Genomic DNA, 12,478 nt, shown 5'->3' with positions numbered 1-12,478 from the left:
TCAAGAATAGAAATGTTTTGATCACTAATGTGGATTGGAAACAATAAATTCATCATCTTCATTTGCGTTGACAATGTCTGAAACCAATTCCAGGAGCATGATGCAAAAGACAAAGAGGTCTTTGATCTTTCTGAAGATTTAAACAGGCAATGGCTGTCACAAGTTGTTTATTTTTACTCATGAACTGTTCATCATGTGAAGATTTTAAATCTTGTGTGGCGGCAAAATGCCTGCTTGGATTTTTTTTCAGCTTAATAATGCATCTTTTTAAAAGTATTTTGTCCCAACACTAGTTAGTCTTTAGTCTCTAAATCTTTATTTTGAGGCTTTCGACTACTTTGGAGGCAGTGTTCTACCCTATCTCACAACCTTCTGATGCCACTGTCTGGGGTTTAGTTCTGGTGATTTAGCAGGGTGTCACCATGAATCACTAGGATGTTAAAATCTGATTTATATGTGACAGAGCCAGTCTGATGCTTGCTTCTGCTTATGATATTTCCACCCATATTTGCCCTTACTTGAAGAATACCCTGGAGCATATGTTATTCTTTGGAAGTGTGTCACTATGCAACAAAACAGCCAGTGCCTTCTAGGCTAAGAAAAGACATACATTTACATTTCAACACTTCATCACCCTGCATTTCTCCCAGACTGAAATCCTCCTACCTGTTGTATGCTTTTTGCTGTAGGTTCTGACATCAAAGGCTGTGGTCAGAGCCCGGATTTTCTTCCTGCTCATTCCCCTCACTGCATATCCATTGCTGTCACATTGAGCAATGGGTAGGAGATAAAGGCCCCAACACTGACACTGTGGCCTTTTTACACACAAGTCCAGAAGCATAAAACACAAGATTGATTCTTTTCTAAAACAAGTTGAAAGTAAGCATTTAGTATTCTAGACAAACTGACTTCTAGATTTTAGATAGGATTGAAGATACATGCTTGCTCCAAAAGAAATACTTCTAGTATTTCTGAGTCAACAGCTACTTTTGAGGAAATGATCTGTCTCCTATCAAATTATTTGTTACACACAAGTAGTGATGCTATCAAACCATTTGGTTGATTTGTTAACTTTAAAATCACATTCCTTCTTATATTGTTCCTTTTTTTTTTTTTTAAATACAGCATGGATTTTTTTTTATAACAATCAAGAGAGCAAGAAAATAATAATCTTTTACCTATTCTAAATTCGTTATATATTTGTGGCACATTGACTGGTTCTCCATAGCTATTTTTTTCTCAGTATTTGTTCAAACCATTGAGACAGAAGAGGGAAAGAAAGAGGAACTTTTACATTAGGATGAAAACCAAGCCAAACCAAACCACAAAAACTCGACCTTAAGGATGTCTTGGCTTGAGACTGAAACAATATACAGTACCTAAAATGATGTTTGACTCTAATTTAATTTGTTTCCTTTAAAACCAAAGATATTTCAAGGTCTGATTTCCCTGATGTAGTATTCCTTCAAATAGCCTGAAATACTTTTATGGCTATTGAAGAAATAGTAGCAATTCAGGTTTGTGCAAGGTGTACCTATGTTTTTCTCTGTGTGATGCATGTTTATTTTCATAAAATCTAAAAATTTATATATTTTTTTAATCTTTGTGTGCTAGAATATCAGCTTTTATCAGAATGTTTATTAAAAAGGTTGTGGTCACTGGATTCAGATGGAGAAGCAGTAGCTATTGTTGTATTCATTCATTCAAATGTACAAAGCAAGTCCTAGTAATAACCATATTTCTATTTCTTTGGCATATGCAGAACCATGATTCACTTTGGCAGGGACCTCAAGAATTCTCTAGACTATCCAACCTCCTACTCCAAGCAGTGTTAGAGTGAAAAAGATGCTGCTTATCTCTAGCCTGAACCTCCTTGTTTCAAGTTATGCCTGTTGTCTCATGCTCTGTCCATGAGCCCTGATGAAGTAAAATGCTTGCTCAGACATCTCATTGCCTCCTATTTGAAAAGTTTATCCCTAGAATAATCAGCATCTAGTGCTTCTGCTAAGGTGTTGCACCTGCTTGTTTCAAGGCTGTTGTAGGCTCCTTGCAGTCCTTAGATGGAGCAGCAGGCAGAGTAGACCTGACTGCAGTGAAGAGTTCTGAGGAAACACAATTTTTGAGTCGAAGTTCCAGGATGACTTTGAAATAATCAGATTAAGACTTCTTTGTATCTGTGACAAAACTTGCATCCAGTTCACCAGCAACAGGAGAGGTGAGATTTTATCCTCAACACTTAATTTTTAATGCTGTTAAATGCCTACTGCTCCTTTCTGGGTGAAGCATCATCTTGCACAAAAAGGACAATTACTCCATCCATCCTTGTTTGGAAAACACATGAAAATCCCTGAACAGTGAAGAATATTTGTAATACTGATAGTTTTTCCTCTGTTTTTCTGACTTGCTAAGAAAGCTTAGAAAATGAAACTAATTTCCCAGAATTAAAGTAAATTAAGTAATGAATGACAGTAAATTATGGATAAAAACAAGGAGCACTGCAAACCTAAGGGAAAAAAAACAGTTTTATTTTTAAATTCATTTATATTCAAAATGAGAAAACACTTTTTTGGTGGTCCCTGAACCACCCACAGAGGATGACTTCCTCCTTTGGAGAGTACACAGCCCGTAGGCTGCCTCAGTTTCTTGTGACTCCCCTTGGGAAGTCCTCTTGGGAGACTTCCTTAGCTCAGGGTGCACAAAAGTGCTTCAAACCATTTGCAGCCCTTGACTGTCTCAGTTTGCAGGGCTATTCTTTGGAAAATCTCTTTGAGAGTTTTCCTTGTAGCTCAAGGTGTGAAAAAAATACTTCAACCCATGAGCCTTTGCAATTCTATGTTGATATTTCATACCCCATTGGTTATTCCCTTTGTTCCTGATTTTTGCCCCTCCTGATGGGTTCTTTTTGGATCCCAGACTGGTCCCTTTCCCAATTCATTTCCCCACTAGCCACATTGTGAAACCATGCCCCTGGCTACCTCACATAATCTCTCTGTCCCTGCACCCCCTGTCTCCTTTCTCCTCTGGACCTGTGGAATAAAGAAGCTCTCCTGGGGATCGGAAAGACCCCGTCTCGCTGCTTTACTCCTGCGTCCCCCGGGGTGGCAAACGCGCAGCTCTGCTGCTCAGGCAGCCTTGCGAAGAGCTAAATCACTTTGCACTTGACAGTGCACCTTAGAACTGATCACTTTGCACTCGAGAGTGTACCAAGAGCAAATCACTCTCTGCCTGAGAGTTCTGTGCCCCCGTCAATCTCGGTGTCATTTTAAAGACGTTTCTAGTGAGGAAGGTCACAACACCTTTACCACCGGGCCAGACAGTGACACACTTTATTTTGCCAGCCTTTTTAAAGGTTTTATTTTGGGCATTTCTTCTCCTAGTTGAAATAATTATGGCATTTATATGTTGAATGACATATATCTCTGGCACTCATCTGATATCCTTTAGAGTGGTCCAATTATTTTCAGTGATGCTTCAGGGGCAGCTGAATGTGTTGCTTACATCCAAAGGCTAAACTAATGCTGCTTCATTAGGCACAAGCTGTATGCCCAGGGACACTCAAAGCAGTTAAGCATCTGGGCCAATTTAGATTTTTATGTTTTCAGAACTTTTGCTTTAAATATTTTGCATCTCTTCCCACCCTTCTCCGTGTCTCATCAGAACGCTCTTCTGTCTTTCAGTCCCTGAACAGGTGCTAGCATATGCAGAATATAGTTTAATTTGAATGGATTTTTAAAAAGTGACTTGAACACTGGAGGTTATGCAGGGTTGTTTTCAAAGGAGACACATATTCAACTATGTGCAAAGCCTGTTTTGGTGAAGTGCATATCTTATCAAGCAATAAAGATTTGTGGGCCAGCCTCTGAGAGCTAGAGGCAACACCACTATAATGCTATTTTTCTATGTGCTTGAATTAGCATGTGCACACAAATTTCCTGCATGTGAGGATGTATATATCAGAGTGTGGGTGCAATTGTACTTAGAGGAGGGCTGCAGAAGGGGATTGATATTCCTACCCAATATGACTGAAAGCATGCAGGGAAAATGTTTCATTTGACAAAAGTGAGTTCTGTGTGAATGTGTGTGCCTGTGTGTTCTTGCATAGGTATTGCTTGCATGCCTTGCCCTTCATGTATTAGGAGTTCTTCTTATATGTAAATTCTGTATTGTTAAAACTGATTTAGTATCTAATAAGGGACTCTTGAGATTCTATCCAGCCATTTTCTCCACAATTACCATAACACTCTAACTCTTAAGACAGTATACTTAGACCTAAAATGCAGAAAAGAGTTTTTATGTACCACTCCCTTTATCAGAAATTGGTTTGTTGTGCTCTACTTTAAGGTGGTAATGGGAGTTCTGAACACAAATTTGAACTTCAGTGCCCATGTGAGTATGGTTCTTTCAACTCTATCTTCACAGGAGATAATATTCCTCTTTTGGAGGGAAATTCTATTCTTTTGGAGGATTTTTTTCTGTTTGGTACACCTTTTGCTTGTTTCAGAGCTCTTCCGGCCTTCTTAGCCCCATTTCCTTTATCTATCATCATCCTTAAGTGTTTTAACGGAAGATAGCATAGAAAATGCTTCTTACTTCTTTTCATGAAGAGTTCCTGAGTTCTGCAATTCCATGTGTTGTCTCACACAAAGCCTGAAGTCAGCCCTTCATGGTAGACATGTATCAGGACTTACCAGATATTCTTAAGCTTCTAATAAGAAGGAAGATTTTGCAAGGTGTTTGTCTTAGGTAATTTATTGACTGTTCCTACATGTACAGTATGAAGATAGAATCATAGAATGTGGTTGGGCAAGGCCTGTAAGATCATCAAACCCAACTGTTAACACTGCGGTGTTCACGAGTGCACCATGCCCCCAAGTGCCACATCTTCACATTTTTTGAACATTTCCAGAGATCATGGACAGCCTATGTCAGTGCCTGACCATCCATCGGTGAAGAAATTTGTCCTACTACCTTATTTAAATCTGCAATTTGAAGCCATTTCCTGTTGGCCAGTCAATGTTATGTTAAAGATGTGTTTCTTCTTCTATATTATTTGTGGCTTAAATACTAATTACATATTATGTGTTACTTCTTTAAGCATCTTTCTACAGAAACAACATGCAAATTAAATTTTCTAATTCAGAAAAAGACATTTGAAATAGGGCATAATGGAATAAGTAAACTAAGGGAACCAAAATATATAGCATAGCAACTCCATTGCTGTAGAAATTTTATAATGAGAAATGGAGTAGGCAAATATGACTTGCTTATATAATTAGTAATTTCAAGTATTTATTATAATTAAAATTGTAGAAATTATGTGGATAGTAATCAGTTTTCATTACAGTTCTTTGCACATTTCAGTGCTATAATTAGACAGTGGCATCTGTCATTGCTGATTAATTTCTAGACAACTCTATCTTCTCATTAAGATTTAATGTGTACCAAGGCAAAATTATCATTATCTAAAAATACAAAATAAAAAGTGGTAGCAGTTTAGAGGTACTAGCTTTTTCACTTTATCATTTTGGATTCGAGAACATCCCAGCTGTGTCTGTACCATTCTCTGTGAGCAGCACTGGGTGGAAGGAGACAAACAGCTCTTTTTTGTCTTAGAAAATAACAGCTTTTTTTTTTTTAATAAAAAAGCCTTTTACTGCACACTTACACATTTTGGGCTCAGCAGTCCATGAAAAGCTGTTCTAATGGTGGGAAGAGTAGAGCTTTACGCTATCAGGCTGTGAAGAGTAATAGTATCATCTAAATTGCAAATGATTTAAATACCTCTGGTGCTCCTGCTGTGTTCTATAAGAACTCAAGTTTGGCTTCAGCTGCACAGAGGATTTTTTTTAACCTGTATTTCCTTGTTTGGCTGTAGGCTTGAAAAGCTTTCAGCCATAAGTAAATGAAAGCTATTATGTGTCTGGTCTGTTAACTCAGCTCTTGGGATGCCAGAATATTGTGCTTCCTTATTTTTTTGCTGCAACATGCAATATACCCTAGCAGAACTATGAATACCGTCGATTGATGACCTGGATAGGTCTGCCTTGGCTGCTGTGTTGCTTCTCTTGTGTTCTCTACTTGGACTATTCTTCAGAATTTTGCTGCAAAGGTTGTCTATGAAGTAATTTATGAAATGGCTTCTCCTACTTCTTCTTCTCACCCCTCTGTAAGATTTCACAATATCCTTGGCTGTGCTGGCAGATTTTTTTCTGTCTTCAGTAAAAACTGAATCACTAGGCTGATCTAAACTAAAAGATAACCTTCTGAAAAAAAACACAGAAAGCAACATATGGGAAGAGCCAGGGATGAGATAAAGAAAGATGAGAATTTTTGATCATTTTTCTTTGCCAAGAGTAGCATGTTGAGACTGTATGGTTACAGTCAAGTCTGTTGTGAACTAAGTCACAGTCATCAGATAAGCAAAGCCACCAAACCAGGACATTGCAGGTACCATTTCAGGACTGAACATCAACCCACATCAGAGCTTCCAGGAGATTTGCTTGATTATGGAACACATATTTGGACTAATTCTGCTTTCAGTTTCCTAATCTACCTGTGTTACTGTGCAAAAGTTTCACTTTGAGGCTGGGAATATTTATACTGAGTAGCACTAAAGAACTAGGACAGCTTTTCAAAACTGACATGTATTCTAGCAGGCAAATATATTTCTTCACTTCTCTAATACTCATAAAAGCCTTCAGTGCTATTTAGGAGAAGATAATCTCTTCCAATGCACATTGCAAGTAGATTTAACACCACTTAGGATGGCAACCTTGATAAAAATAGAACGTGCAAGACAGGGTGTGTCACATCAATAAATATTTTTACAGATTCAATTACTTGACAATATTGTATTAAGAAATAAACTCTCAAGATAATAAAATCTGTGCTACTAATGAATGTAGTGTTAACAAAAATATAGCTGGTTGTATTAATAAAGTTAAGACATCACGTCTTAAGTCCTGCGCACGTATAAATGAGTTTTATGTGAAAAATTTTAATGTTATATGGTCTTGTAAAACAACACAAGAACATAGAATTCTGTCCTTGAAAGAAAAACAGGAGTCTTAGATTGTCAAATTTGTAAACATTAAGAATCTCAGGCATAGTCCTTTATTAATGCAGTGATTTTATTTATTATGCCAAAGCTTGCTTGTTTGCATGTGCAATGAGTTGCTTTTCTAATTTCTGAATGACATAAATATCATGCAAATAACTTTTTTCTATAGATATGAAACAATCCAAAAATTTTAAGTTGAAGATTTTAAATTTCTAATTAAAAATAGGATTTAAGACATATTAAGCAGAGAGATTGCATTATGCAAAAAGTGTGAAATAAGTTGCACATTACTGTGACTGATTAGCATACTGCAGATATCATAATCATATTGCTCCATGATAAGCAGGTCATGATCAGCAGGAAGAATAAAGTTTGAATTAATAGAAGAAGGGACATCTAAACATTTATACCTAAGCCCAGCAAGGAGACTAGTGAGAAATTCAAGATATGAAGGTAGATGACAGGGGAGCTGGGTATGAAGTTGTAGCAAGTGCTGTTATACATATGTGCTGCCATTTTGCAGCAAATTCCAATAATATTTAGAATCATTCTAGATCTGGTGTCAGGATACTTCTAAGATAATTCTAAAGGATGAGTCTGATATGTAATAAAATTATATGTGTTTTCCAGTGTTGTATGTTCATACTCTTGCAAACTTCTCTTTTTGTTTTCAGAAGCACTTTCTACTGATCCTTGTTTTCTCCCTATCTTCAACATTACTATGCCTTTAATAGAAACCCAGTGGTACAAGAGTGGTAGGAAATGGAATATCATTCACATTTTTATTTCATTGCTAGTAAAGCAGTATCTTCAACAGACTGACTGCATCAGTAGACAAGGTAAGAACTTCCATGTAATCTACCTAGACTTGTGTAAAGCTTTTTATATAGTCCCACACAGCATTTTTTGACTACTAAACTGGAGAGAGAGGGGTTTGACATATGGACTGTTAGATGGATAAGGAATTGACTGGATGGTCACATCCAAGGAGTTATAGTCAAGTTATTGGCTCAAGGTCCAAGAGGACACCATTTAAAAATGGTGTCCCTCAGAGATCCATACTGGGACCAATATTATTAGCAAGTTTGCAGATGACATCAGGCAAGTGGTGCAGTTGGTTCACTGGAAGGAAGGGATGCCATTCAGAGGAACCTTGACAAGATTAAGGTGTGGGCCCATATTAATCTCATATTCTCACGAATTTCAACAAAACCAAATATAAACTGAGATGAGAAAATCCCTAATATCAGTAAAGGCTGAGGAATTAAGGCATTGAGAGAAGCCCTGCAGAGAAGGACTTTGAGATACTGGTATACAAAAAACTAGGCCTGAGCCATCAATGTGTGCTTTCAGTCCAGTTGTATCTGGGGCTCCATCCAAAGCAGCACAGCCAAGAGGTGAAAGGAGGTGATTCTGCCCCTCTGCTTTGCTTTGGTGAAACCCCACCTGGAATGCTGCATCCAGCTCAGGGTCCCCAGTGTAAGAAAGGCATAGGCCTTTTAAACATTGTGCTTGAGAAGAACAGTTGAGAGCTGGAATCATTCAGCCTGGAGAACAGAACACTTGAAGAACATATTATTATAGCATTTTAACAGCTAAATGATATTTAAAAGAAAGATGGAGAGAGACTAGTGTTTGTTCATTCGTTTGTTTGTTTTTAGTATCCAGGGCCTGTAGGCATCAGGAAGAAATTTTATATGATGAAGGTAGTGTGACACTGGTACAGGTTGTCTAGTGAAGATGTAGATGTCCCATTTGTGGAAATCTTTAACATGATGGATGGCGCAATGAGCAAACTAGTTGCTGGATGGTGTCACTGCTTATGGCATGAGGGTTGGAACTAGATGATCTTCAAATATCCCTTCCTACCTGAATCTTTCTATGAATATCTTATATTGCATTCAGGGTGGCTTTTTTACTCTGAAAATCAGCAATCCAATAGCAGAAGCATCTACTCAAAGAAAAGGTGCCTCATTTTTAACTTGGTGGTTTTGTTATTTGCTACAAATATGCAGCATAAATCCTTAGGGCAAGCAAGTAGTATTGCAGAAATGGATTTTTATTTTATAAATATGGACAGTACTCAATAGGACAGATGTAATTTTCTTTCTTCAAGTAGTAATGCTTACTGGTGTGTGTTCTGACAATATTTCTTCCTTCAGGAAGCTGAAGAGAGATTGTTAGTTTCTGAGTCTCAGGAATTAAATGAACTTCTGTTGTTGTTTAAATTTATAGGGGGTCCCCGGGGAGTGCCCCCCGGAGACCCCCGGGGTCTTCTGGGGTCGTGGTGTTCCCGTGCTGGCAGGCAAAGAGACTCAGATGCCGGTGGGATGCTGATGAGGTGAGGGTTTATTCACTGAGGGAGAGGGGAAGGGAAGGAGGAGGGAAGGGAGGAGAGGGAAAGGGAGCATCCGGAGGCCTCCAGGGGAAGAGGGGCAAGAGAGGGCAGAGCCTTCTGCCTTAGCATTCTTATCACAGAGGTTCAAAGGGGCGCGGTAACATTCTCCAGCCAATGAGGTTACAGATACAGGATACTGCAGGGAGGATACAGACTGGGGATAAACCATACATTTTCCAGGGGTGAGCCAGAGCAAACCATTTCCATAAAATGCAATCCCACAAACTTCTTCCTGGACTCCCATAAATAGCAAAATGCAGATTAAAACAGCAGCAACAAGGGAATTAGATACACATATGCATTCATCCTGCTCACACTCTGGAAATTCTTTATAAATGAGAGTAATTTTGATTATCATAGCTTAGAGAATTTTCCTATGTATAAATAGATTAAAAACATGTTAGAACAGCTGTCCAGGCATATGCAGGCTAAACTGATTGCTAGTACCAGTCCTCTCTCTGCCCGTTTGTTAGGATACTTAGGAAAAAGTGTGAGCAGTTTGCTTTGAAGGATGTCTTGTACTACGTAATGCAACTTTATTCCCAACTGTATTTTCTTTTTTAGGTGTCCATATGTTGTGGTTTAGGAATATTGTTCCCCAAGTTAGTATTGTCACTGGAACCATGTGCAGCTCCCTTGGTCTCCCTCTTCCTTCCCTGTGGTGGGCTTGACAGGAGAATTGGAAATGCAAAAGGTGAAAATTTTTGAGGTAAGACTGAGGTAAGAAGAGTTTACTGGAAACAGCAATGAGATAAGAAAATGAACACTAATGGCTACAATATCGATAATAAAGTGTAAAGAGAGGTAAAGGATTAAAATGTGACTGCCTAGAACTGGTGTGACCTCTCCCTCTGCCACCCTTCTTGACTGGAAGGAGCCCCTTCTCTGCAGACATTATCCATTCCTTCTGCTCCTGGCAATTGTGTGAGGTGGCACAGAACAACCTCCAGGTCTTAGCTGTACCCCCACCTGGATACTGCAAAAATTAACCATGTCCTTACTGGAACCAGGACACCATAAGAATACAAATCCTTTCCACATGCTGTGCCAGACTCCAAGGAAACTGTGTCACTCACACCACAGCTCCAGCATGACGTGCATGCCTCTCCTATGGATCATGCTTCAGTTGTCATTGCTACCATGTCATGCAGAGTTTACCCTGAGGCCTCGTACTGAAGATATCATATGTGCAAATTACTCTTTTTGCTAAAATCTGTCAGTCCTCCTGGAATCAGACAATCTAGGTAGCAAAAGACTGGGAATGGGGAAAGTGGATTTTACCAGGAAATGGCCTCATCAGTGCTGTCAATATTTAGATATAACTACAGTATACAAGTATGTTGTCCAGCAGAAAAGCAAATATTCTCTTTACTACAGTGGCATTCTTGTTTAATTTTTTTAAAAAAACTTTATATGAACCCTTACATGACAGATCTGCCTACAAAATTTTATGGGAATTAAAATGCTGGAAAATTTGTAACATAGCCATCTATGAGACTTTCTTTCTATTCATTGTTTTTCAGTTTAGAAGATGCAGAATGTAGTCTGCCTAATGTGACCCATGGTTACAATTACCACAGAGTACATGGCACAAAAGATGGTATGAAAGTAGCTCTGCAATTTACCCTGATGCCAGCAAAAATCTCTGGGATGCTAAATAACTTTTTTTGATTCATCTGAGGAAATAAAAAACATCCCATACATTAATTAATGCCATGCTTAGAGGCATGCCAACAGCTCTCCAAACAACTTACTTTTAATGAAGTAGTCCCATGGTCTTTCAGATAATTAGTGGGGGGAATTGGGGGATGAGAAGTGACAAACAGCTACACAGCAAACATATATCTTCACCAGTTTTATTCTTTTACCATTTGCATGGTGATTAGTTGTTTTCTTTTCCTTAAATAAAAAGAAAAAAGGGGAAAAAATTAAAAATTCACAAAAACTCCACATCAAGCCAACTAACCAGCCAATCAGAAATAAAAAACAAAAACAAACAAACAAACAAAACCAAAACAAAACCAAATCCCAATAGAAACTGAAAGCACCAAATTACTTTTACTCTTTAATGTATGCCTATTATGACACAGATATCTTTATTTTGGTTCACCATACTTGTTTTTTCATTGTATTTTTAGGAATCCCTCATTTAGGCAGCCAGAACAACTACAGATACTTACTGATCATTGTACAGGATATGATAGTTCTATCAGTGTAAAAATCAGACAGATTGAGGAGAATTGTGTAGTATATTTATGAAATCTGCAGTCTGGACTGAGTTCATAAATTCATATTCATGTGTTTCATGCAGAGCTTGCCTATTTGCTTCTACTTTTTCTGAAAGAAAAAAGCCTATTTGATGGTTTGCCGGGGGAAACACAAAATTGGTGATTTTTATGAAAGTAATTGCTTGGTCTTGACTATAAAATTTTGAATTTTCCTTATTAATGTGCTTCTCAGATGAAAAAAAAAGGATATAATTTGTTGTTGTGTTTATGATAGTTACTGTAGAATGTATTTTTCAAATATTTGTAGAGCAAAGAAAACTAAAATCCATAACTGTGCCTGGTACCTTAAGACTACTTTCTTGTGAATTCCTAACAATGTAACTGTACTGGAGAGTAGATTGATACTTGAGATAAATTCCTGCAACTACTCTGACAAGCAGAGTTTTCATTTTATAAAGTGAAAAAAAAGTCACTTGTTAACCACACAGGCTCTGATTTTCTACCACAAACTGAGAAAATATATAGTACCACATGTATCCAAAATTAAATTGGAAACAGTATGGATTTTAAACTGTGTCTGAATACTTTATTGATGGCAATAACCTTTTAATTTGGAACATCTTAGGGTTTTTTTTTTAATAATTCAAATAAAAGTTTACTAAAGATAAGATATAGATGAAATAATTCAGCTATGGATATATAACAAAGCTTTTGAAATTGGTTGAAAGTATATGAAACTTGTTTGTTAGTTACTTTGTTGTTTTTGTTTTTGTTTTTGTTTTTGTTTTTGTT

The sequence above is a fragment of the Prinia subflava genome, chromosome 1, assembly GCF_021018805.1.
Source record: "Prinia subflava isolate CZ2003 ecotype Zambia chromosome 1, Cam_Psub_1.2, whole genome shotgun sequence".
NCBI classification, from domain to species: domain Eukaryota; kingdom Metazoa; phylum Chordata; class Aves; order Passeriformes; family Cisticolidae; genus Prinia; species Prinia subflava.
The sequence above is the reverse complement of the archived record's forward strand: the minus strand, read 5'-3'. Positions refer to the sequence as shown.